General features: G+C 45.5%; 1 long non-coding RNA gene and 1 other non-coding gene across 2 annotated transcripts; both read right to left on the reverse strand.

Moving 5' to 3' along the window:
* Positions 1 to 2,907: 2,907 nt before the first annotated feature.
* On the reverse strand, positions 2,908 to 5,076 carry LOC116578292. Its single transcript, XR_004280803.1, has 3 exons — positions 4,975 to 5,076; positions 4,475 to 4,587; positions 2,908 to 3,858 (listed from the first exon to the last, which is right to left on the reverse strand). It is a non-coding gene; the product is annotated as an uncharacterized LOC116578292 (long non-coding RNA).
* On the reverse strand, positions 4,714 to 4,785 carry TRNAQ-UUG. The gene has a single exon. It is a non-coding gene; the product is annotated as a tRNA-Gln (tRNA).
* Positions 5,077 to 10,765: the final 5,689 nt, after the last annotated feature.

A 10,765-nucleotide genomic window follows, 5' to 3' on the forward strand; every position in this document is an offset into this window, starting at 1 on the left:
TCAATGACAACGTAGGACAGACACTACCTTCTGGAAACTGCTGCCTTTGGGGGGACCTTCCTGTGAATAAAGGCCTTGGGAGGGGCCCCTCAGACTGTTGGAGGAGAGAGAGGTTCTTTCCTGAGCTAGCAGGGATAGAAAAAGATAGAAATGTGGAGAGGCTCTCAGAGAATCTTGACCTAGGAGGGGAAGGACAGAGTGGGCTGAGGTGGGAGTGGCAAGTTTGTAAATGTTTTCCTAACTGTGGGTTGAGACAAGAGTTATGAAATCAATGTAGTGATTTTACTGAAGTTAGTGAGTTATGAAACATATTTAGTAGATCGAGACCAAGCTTTAGAAATCGTCCCACACCTCTCAGTGACAATGACCTTTGAGCACCCCCAGAAGACTTCCACGCATGAGGCGATCAGAATTCCTCAGCCTGTTCTGCAGGAATTGTTAGAAAGTTCTTCCCACTGCTGCTCTAACTTCCAGCCACAGGTTCTCATTCCCTGCCTCTGTTGCTACCCTTCAAGTTTTGTTTTCCTCCCCCACAAAAGCAGGTGTTTCTTTTCTCCGGAGCCTGAGCTTCTGTAGTCCTCACTATTCTGATTCTTTCTAGCAGTTACCATTATAGAGCCTATCTTAGCTCAGGTGCAGAGAAGAGGACTCTTGCTTACGATTTTACTAGTTCCTGCCCCCACTGCTATGCAAAAGGCACAGCTGTTGTCCCTTTTCCTTTACAAATGAGGCTCCTAATATTTCTTCCCAGATTTATTGGGATGTAATTGACATGTATGATCATATAAGTTTATTTAAGGTGTACAACAAAGTGATGTATTTTACATGTGAATTGTGAAATGATTACCACAATAAGTTTAGTTAACCTTTCCATCACCACATAGTTACGATTTCAGAACATCCGAATTGCTTACCCAAATGCACCCAGACAGCTAGTGACAGGATGATATTCATCAGCGTTCTCCTGCAATGCCCAGGATTGAACCTGATCCTTAGAATGCCCTTGGGCTGGCTCAGGGTAGAGGATCTCTATCCTGACTCCCCAGTCTGTGGACAAACTTTTTTTTTTTTTAATATTTTATTTATTTATTTGACAGACAGAGATCACAAATAGGCAGAGAGGCAGGCAGAGAGAGACGGAGAAGCAGGCTCCCCGCCAAGCAGAGAGCCTGATGCGGGGCTCGATCCCAGGACCCTGGGATCATGACCCGAGACGAAGGCAGAGGCTTTAACCCACTGAGTCACCCAGGCGCCCCACCATTATGTGCATTTTAACAAATTTTTGTCTTAAATAAGCTCTGTAACCTCCACCCAGGACAAGAAATAAAATAATACCAGTACAGGGTATCTGGCTGGCTCTGTCCATAGAGCTCATGACTCTTACTCTTGGGATCCTGAGTTCAAGCCCTGCACTGGGCATAGAGATTACTTTAAAAAATAATAATAATACCACAACCCCCAGAAGACTGTTGTTGACCCTTTTCCAGTCATGGCCCTCTCTCTTCTCCAAAGATCCTGGATATTCTCACTCACATGGGTATTTTTGCTTTGCCTGATAGTTGTACCGTCTAAGTTTACAGTTCTAAACAATATACAGTAGTTATTTTTGCCTGTTTAGCAATTTTATATAAATGGAGTCATATATTATTTACTCCTTTGTATCTGCTTTCTTCTGCTCAATACTTTTTAAAAAAGAAGACCCATCCATTTTGTTGCTGTATAATATTCTTTCGTATGGCCTTACAATAAATTATTTATCCATTCTACTGCTGGACATTTAAATTCTTTCCCATTTTTGGCTATCATGTTGCCAAAACCACTCTTATACATGTTCACCTTTCTACAGATATAGGTACAAGACTGAAATTGCTAGATTATAGGATTTGAGTATCTACAGCTTCAATAGTTAACATCAAATTAGTTTTTCCAATTTACATTCCCGTGAGAGTTCACGTTATTCTCTACTCTTAAAAGGAGTCAGCATTGTCATTCTGGTGAGTGTATAATGGTATTTCATTGACATTTTATTTTTTTTAAAGATTTTATTTATTTATTTACTTGACAAAGATCACAAGTAGGCAGAGAAAGCGAGAGATAGAGAGAGAGAGGGAAGCAGGCTCACCGCTGAGCAGAAAGCCCGATGCGGGGCTCGATCCCAGGACCCTGAGATCATGACCTGAGCCGAAGGCAGAGGCTTAACCTACTGAGCCACCCAGGCACCCCTCATTGATATTTTAATTTGCATTTTGCTATGATTAATGATGCTTTACATATTTTCATATGTGTATCAGTTATTTTTAAAAGATTTTATTATTTATTTATTTATTTGACAGAGAGAGAGAGAGCACATGGTGGGGAGGGGCAGAGAGAAACTCAAGCAGGAACACCCCCCCCAATCTCTGCTGAGCACAGAGCCCTATAGGAAGTTCCATCTCAAAACCCTGAGATCCTTATGGATATTGGGGAGGGTATGTCCTATGATGAGTGCTGTGAAGTATGTAAACCTGGCGATTCACAGACCTGTACCCCTGGGGCTAATAATACATGTTTATAAAATATATTATATTATAAAATAATACATGTTTATAAAAAATTTTTTTAATTATTTTTTAAAAAGGGGGGCACCTGGGTGGCTCAGTGGGTTAAAGCTTCTGCTTTTGGCTCGGGTCCTGGGATCAAGCCCCGTGTTGGGATCTCTGCTCAGTGGGGAGCCTGCTTCCCTTCTCTCTCTGCCTGCCTCTCTGCCTACTTGTGATCTCTGTCTGTCAAATAAATAAATAAAATATTTTTAAAAAAACCCCGAAAACAAAATTAAAAAACCCCTGAGATCACCAACTGAGCCAAAACCAAGAGCCTGAGACTTAACCCACTAAGCCACCCAGGTGCTCCTTAAGACTTTACTTTTAAGTAATCTCTACACCCAACTTGGGACTTGAACTCACAACCTCAAGGTCAAGAGTTGCATGCTCTATCCACTGAGCCAAGTCAGGTGACCCTATGTCAGTTATTTGGGATTTCCTTTTTTTGTGCAGTGCCAGTTCAAGTATTTGCTATTTTTCTAGTAGGTTGTCTTTATTCTTACTGATTTTTTAAAAATTTTAATTTTATATTCTTACTGATTATTACAAGTTCTTTGCCAGTCATGCATTACAAATATCTTTTCTTATTCTGAGGCTTGTCTTTTCACTTTCTTACTGGGTTTTTTTTTATATGAAGAACAGAATATCATATTAATATAGTGATGTAGACTAAGCTTTTAGAACTTTTTGTGTCTTGTTTAAGAGGACTTTCCCTACCCTGAGGTCATAAAGATATTCTCTTATGTCCTCTTCCAAAAGCTTTATTGCTTTTCCCTTCCCGTTAAGGTCTATGATTCACATGGAATGTATTTCTGTCTTTAGTGTAAGTTGGGAGGAATCTGATATCATACTTTTCCATTTGGACACCCAATTCTCCCAGAATAATTTTTTGAAAAGTAGATTCTTTCCTCTCCTGCTCTGCTGTGCTACTTTGTCCTGAATCATTTGTCCAAATACGTGTGGGGCTGTATCCGGCCCACCGCCTTATGTGCCATTGGCATGTTTGTCTCTCCTGCACCAGGACCACACTATCTTAATTGCTATAGTTTATAGCTGATAATAACCTTTAATGTCTGGTAGGGCAAGCCCTCCCACCTCTCATGCCTACGTATTTTCGAGGCTGGGATCTTTCATACACACAAATCCATTCAAACGTATTTGCAGGGTATGGGGGCGGAGGGGTGGGGAGGAGGGGTGCTCAGGGGAAAGCGGAGCGAGGATCCTGTTTCCATGGCATCCTCCCAAGGGGCGGGCACGTAGAGCCACAGTGCCAATCACCCTGTGGGGAGATCACAAATGCGTCAATGGGCTCCCTCGTCACTCATCCCAGGGGGCCAGACAGCTCTCAAAAAACCCAGATACAACTCAAAAGAAGACAGCACTCCAAGGGCGCCTCTTCCCCTCCATCCCAGAGACACACCCTTGCCTGCAAATCAGGCGCGCTGGCCAGCTCCTAAAATACCAGTCCTGGACAGATTCTCCAGGAGACGTGCTCAGCCCTGTGGTGAACCCCATAGAGATTCCTACCCTCTAAAGGATCAACACCCCATCCACGGGGTGAGAAACCGCGTGCGGAGATCCCCTGACCGGCTGGCACGGCCTTAAGTACCCACATGGACAACCTCACTGCCTACTGCCTGAAACAGACCCACTTCACCATCCGACCGCCTAGACTCACAGGCGGACTGGCCCCAAACACACTCTCCTCTCCCCAAACACACTGCCCTCTTTCCTATGTTTCCCGCGCCCCTTGGCTCCGCCCAGCATTTCATTCCGGGTTGATAAAGGAATAACTGATCGCACTCTGCACATCAGCCAATAGGAAGAAGGGACTCCCAGCCCCAGGAGGAGGGTGGTGTCGGAGTCCCGAAGGCCTTGGTCCCAAGCAGGCTCACCGGGTTGCTGGGCTTCCTCCGCCCTCCTTTTCAAGGTAAAGTCACTCTCGGTCTCCACCAACACTTTTCCGCCCGGACTCTCACGCATGCGCACTGAGACTCTCAGGCCGGACCTAAACGAAAGGAGGAGGGACCCTAAACCGCGATCCCTTAGGTCACGGGGGTAACGGCACAGCCCAAAGTGGCCGCCGCCGCCAGCAGTCCTCAAAACAGTAATTGTAGAACCAAAAGGCTCGAAGAGGTCCCACCGAGATTTGAACTCGGATCGCTGGATTCAAAGTCCAGAGTGCTAACCATTACACCATGGGACCTGCTGGCGGCTTGAGGCGGCCGGGAGGCTTCTCAAGCCACATGGCACGCTGAACAGCCTTCCCAGAGCGGCGGCGGAGGAGGCCCGGTTCCCCCGGCCCGGGCTGGGCGCTGTGGGCCCGAGGCCGCTCAGGCGGGCGGAAACAGCAAGGGCTGCCGCGGCCCCGATGTGGCCAGTGCCGGGGTGTCACCTCTTGTTGCTGCTCTTCCTGCTCTTCTCCCGATGTCCTGACCTGCGCCCGGGGAAGCCGGGAGGACGGCTGGCTGGGGGCGGAGACGGCCGGCTGCGGCCCCTGCCGGGAGCGGAAGGCGGGGCGCACGCAGCCGGGCTCCGGACTCGTTTATTTATTTATTTCCACAAAACGCTCTCTGCGTGGTCCCTGTGGCCAAGCGGGGAGGGAAGTGGGCTGGTACGTGCCAGAGCAGCGGTTCAAAGCCCGCGTCTCTTTAGTGGGAGCGATTGGGTCGCGCGGACTTGAAACCACGGCTTTCTGCGGAAACCTAGAACATTCTGTAGAGGGACCCTTGGTGGACCCTACGGTGGTGGGTGGTACATTTCAACCTGTAGCTATTGATGAGTGGGGGACAATCACCGTTTTGGGGTTTTTCCAGGTTTTTAACCTTTTATAAGATTTGACTCAGCAGTTTCACTTTTGTAACTTTATCCTAAAGGACAACGAGGACCAGTGCCAAGTGTTCAAGGATGTTCTCAGCGGTGATGTTCACAATGGTAAAGAAGAGAATATAAAAGCGAAAATCGATTTAGTAAATATTGACAATATCTATATGATTAATACTGTGCAGGAATTTAGGGGATGAGTTTTTATTGTATTGACATTATTTTGATGTATAGGACTACATTGATTTATTGTATTGACATGAAAAGAGCGATAGGTCTACCCAGATGGAACCAACACCAAAAATCTACTTACCAGTTAGTATGCATAATAAAGTCTCACTTTTCTACAAACAGAAAAACTTCATACATGTGTAATAGACATTTGTCATTTATTTGTCCCATCACATCTGATTGGCTGCCTTTCTTGAGGGATCCAACAAGGTGTGGGTCTGGGTGACAGCATAGTGACTGTGTGTCCTTTAGCCTGGCCAGCTGGACTTGGAATCCAACGCGACTGATGCCCAGAAATGGGGACATTTTAGAATTTGTTCTGCTCCTCGTGGTAGCTGTGATACCCAGTGTCTCAAGGGCAGTGACAGCAGCCATGCCTTCTCCACTGGCAGCAGAAGCTGGGTCCTAATCAGACTGCCCTGGATCCTGACCTTGGCTGGGTTCCTGGTTGCTTAGGTCCCCTTAGTTCTTGTCCGTTTTCTTGAGTTGCTTTCCCTCGTGCTATGAGCTATCCAACTTTCTTCCAAGGAGTACAGTTCCTGTTTAAATTACCCGAATCTGTTTCTTTTCTTCTGTCAAAAACCTGCTTGGGGGCGCCTGGGTGGCTCAGTGGGTTAAGCCTCAGGCTTCAGCTCAGGTCATGATCTCAGGGTCTTGCGCCCGGCATTGGGCTCTCTGCGCGCCACTCCCCCCCGCCCCGGCCTACTTGTGATCTCTGTCAAACAAATAAATAAAATCTTAAAAAGAAAAAAAAAATACCTGCTTAGCTCAAATCCAAAAAGGTCTGCTGTGGACAGATATCCCTGGGAAATGTATTTATGAGGCCCCTTTCTCACAGTTTATGATTTACTGTATTGCTTGAGAAAGTATTTGATAACTCTTGTATATTGTCAGAAGAAACATTAAAGCTTTTCTATTTCGAGGAGTGAACCAAACTCCCATTGCGTTCCCATGGTGAGATAAGGGTGTCTCTTCATTAGGCTGGAGTAACAACACCGAATCGACTTGATATCAAATGGCTTTAGTCTCTCGTTTCCCATCTATATCCTTCTTACAAGCGCTCTGTACCCGTGAAGGTGTATTGAAATTAATTTTTCAGAAGCTACGTAGAAATCCTACAGAACTGTGATTATGCCCTTTGAAAGTGTACAGGAGGTAGTTCCTTCTGTCTAGTAGGAAGACTTCTCCCTCCTCCCATTCCCTAGTTCTTCCTTTCCAGTTCCCTCCACCTTCTCAGCTTGAAACATCTTACCTGCCCAAATGAGACCCTTCACTGAAATCTCCACTCGTGAATTCCTCAAGTTACGCAGAAGGATCCTCTGCCTGACCGCTCTTGTCATTACCTGCTGGAGTTATAGGTGTTTTTATTCTGTGGCTCAGTCTCTCCCCTCTCCCCTCCTTCCTAGTCCCCTTTGGTTGGACTGTGAATTGCTCTGGGGTCAAGGCCCAGGACTGGCTGATTTATAAATGTGGCTAGTGCCATACCAGAACTCAGGAGGGAGAAAGAACATTCTTTTTTTTTTTTTTTTTTAAGATTTTATTTATTTATTTGACAGAGAGACACAGCGAGAGAGGGAACACAAGTAGGGGAGTGGGAGAGGGAGAAGCAGGCTTCCTGCTGAGCAGGGAGCCTGATGTGGGACTCGATTCCAGGACACTGGGATCACGACCTGGGCTGAAGGCAGACGCCCAACGACTGAGCCATCCAGGTGCCCCAAGAACATTCTTTTTAACTTCACATTGGTTATTTTTGAGACAACAGAGAAAACAGAGGCAATATGTAATCCCCCTGCCTGCCCATCACTCGTTTCTTTTAACATAAATCCGTAATGCATGACACCCCAGAGATGGCATCCCATGAAGGCTCTGAGCACAGACCCTCAGCCTCCACAAGGGGGCTCCCCACGCGTGGGGAAGTCTGGGCTCTGTGGGAGGCGGGGTTCGCCTGGCTTCAGCGGTGCCACCCGGGATTGAGGGCTGAACAGAGGCAGAGAGTGGCCCAGAAAGTTTAATAAGGTCAGAGGTTAAGAAAAGACAGCTCAAGGGGCGCCTGGGTGGCTCAGTGGGTTAAAGCCTCTGCCTTCAGCTCAGGTCATGATCCCAGAGTCCTGGGATCCAGCCCCGCATCAGGCTCTCTGCTCAATGGGGAGCCCGCTTCCCCAACCCGCCCCCCACGTCCGCCCCTCCCCCCGCGCCTCTGCCTGCTTGTAATCTCTGTCTGTCAAATAAATAAATAAAATCTTTAAAAAAAAAAAAAAAAGACAGTTGAAGTCCGGGATTAGGGAGTTTCAAGGTATTCTCCCAAATTTCCTGTGAGCCTGTAAATGGCTAGCGAATGGGACAATAGGTACAGTAATGCTCTGCGTGAAGTGGAAAGAATTCAGGTTCACTGTCAAATCCAAGTCAGTTTCCTTTATCCATGCTGATGCTGCTCACAGCTAGCTGCAATAGAATCAACCTTGCTCTGTCCTTGCCACACAGGACAGATGAATGTGCCACAAATCCCCTACTTTGCCTTGGGAGCCCCAGCTATGCCAGACAAGCCGTAAGCGCCACCTTGTGCCAGGTGACATGTGAGGCCCTGAGTCTCTGAGCGTCCCACCCTGCCCCTTGCTCTGGGCTTGGCATTACAGAGGCTCTGACAGGGCAATCTGGCTGCTTACTTTCTTTGAACAAAGCAACATCTACATTATATCCTTTTCTTGAAAGTTTTCACTTTCTCCTCTTGAAATAATTATTTTATCTTTTCAGATTATAAAGGTGAAGCATTTATTATGGAAAATGTAGAAAATACAGCACAGCAGAAAGAATTTTAAATAACTATAATTCCAACAAACACTTTTTTAAAAAGTTTATTTTCTTTAGTAATCCCTCCACAAATGTGGGGCTCGAACCCACGTACCTGAGATCAAGAGTTCCATGTTCTTCTGGCTGAGCCAGCCAGGCCCTCCCCAACAAGCACCTTTGACACTTGATTTTTTTTTTCCACTTTCTGTTTTAAAATTCATTTTTATGTAGTCTTCATTGTAAAATTTTATGTTCTGTTTTTGTGCTTAATATCACAATGGCATGTTACTTAAAAACCTTGTTTCTTAAAAAAAAACAAACACCTTGTTTCTTCTTTCCTTAAAAAGTTTAAAGTATTACGTGGGTAATAAATGAGCACAATACAAAATTCACATGGTTTAAAAGGAAATGCACAGACAAAACTTCTTGACTATAATTTTTTAAAAAATATTTTATTTATTTATTTGACAGACAGGGATCACAAGCAGGCAGAGAGGCAGGCAGAGAGAGAGGAGGAAGGAGGCTCCCTGCTGAGCAGAGAGCCCGACATGGGGCTAGATCCTAGGATCCTGGGATCATGACCTGAACTGAGGGCAGACATCCGAAGGACAAAGCCACTCAGACACCCCTTGACTATAATTTTCTGCTCTCAGAGGCAATTTCTTTTTTTTTTTTTAAGATTTTATTTATTTATTTGACAGAGAACACAAGCAGGCAGAGAGGCAGAGAGAGAGAGAGAGAGAGAGAGAAGCAGGCTCTGCACCGAGCAGAGAGCCCGATGCGGGGCTCAATCCCAGGACCCCAGGACCATGACCTGGGCTGAAGGCAGAGGCTTTAACCCGCTGAGCCACCCAGGCGCCCCTCAGAGGCAATTTCTGATGCTCTCCTTCTAGAGATATTTTATCCTTACACAAATATACATGAATATGCATACTCCTTTCTTTTTCCCACCTTTGAAAAAGTAAGCCTTATGCCCAACGTGGGGATTGAACTCACAACCCTGAGATCAGGAGTCTTATGCTTTACTCACCAAGCCAGCCAGGCACCCCATCTTCCTTTTCTTTTAAAAAAAGTAGAAACACTGGGGGCACCTGGGTGGCTCAGTGGGTTAAAGCCTCTGCCTTCAGCTCAGGTCATGATCCCAGGGTCCTGGGATGGAGCCCAGCATTAGGCTCTCTGCTCAGCAGGGAGCCTGCTTTCCCCCCACCGCCCCCTTACTTGTGATTTCTGTCTGTCAAATAAATAAATAAAATCTTTAAAAAAAACAAAAACAAAAAACTAGAAACACTGTTCCACACTTTGTTTTACTCACTTAGCACTGGATCTTGAAGACTGTTCCATAATAGAATAAAAATCTAATTAAATGGTATTTTATTGAGATGTCATTTACATAAAGTAAGCACAAACCATTTCCCTGATAGCTAATGATGTTGAACCTCTTTTTTACATGCTCCCTAGCCATTTGGATGTCTTCTTTTCTAAGTGCTTCTTCAAGTATTTTGCCCATTTAGAACAACTGCCCTTATCTTATTAATTTATAGGAATTCTTTGTATATCTGGAATATGCATCCTTTTGCCAAATATTTGTATTACAGATCTTTTCTTTTCCCAGTTTGTAGCTTTTCTTTCTTTCTTTTTTTTTTTTAACATTTTATTTATTTATTTGCCAGTGAGAACAGGAACACAAGCAGGGGGAGTGAGAGAGGGAAAGCAGGCTTCTTGCCCAGCGAGGAGCCCGATGAGGGGCTCGATCCCAGGACCATGGGAACATGACCCAAGCTGAAGGCAAATGCTTAATGACTGAACCACCCAGGTGCCCCTTCTTTTCACTTTCTTAATAGTGTCCTTTGATTGGCAGAAGGCATTAGTTTAATTTCAACCAAATCAAATATATCCTTTTGTTTTCCTTTTATGAGTCATGCCTTCTGTGTCCTTGCATGCAGAGAGCTGGGATCCTTTGCCAAGCACACGGGATAGGAGAGGGACAGATTATTCAGTTACATAATTAAAACTTTGGTAATCTCTTGGTAAAATTTCAAGTGCGATAAGAGACATACATTTTGTATGGGAAACTTGTTTGAAGCCAGAGCAGGAAGGCTGAAGGGCATGAGGCCCGCTGGAGCATCTAGGCAAAGGATTAAGAAAAAGAAGAGCCGGGGCACTTGAGTGACCCAGAAGGTTAAGCCTCTCCCTTCGTTCAGGTCCTGGGATCAAGCACCGCGTCGGGCTCCCAGCTTTGCGGAGAGCCTGCTTCTCCCTCTCCCTCTGTCTGCCACTCCCCCTGCTTGTGCCCTCTCTCTCTGTCAAATAAATAAATAAAATCTTTAAAAATAAATTTTAGGGGC

Source organism: Mustela erminea, chromosome 18, assembly GCF_009829155.1.
Source record: "Mustela erminea isolate mMusErm1 chromosome 18, mMusErm1.Pri, whole genome shotgun sequence".
NCBI lineage: Eukaryota > Metazoa > Chordata > Mammalia > Carnivora > Mustelidae > Mustela > Mustela erminea.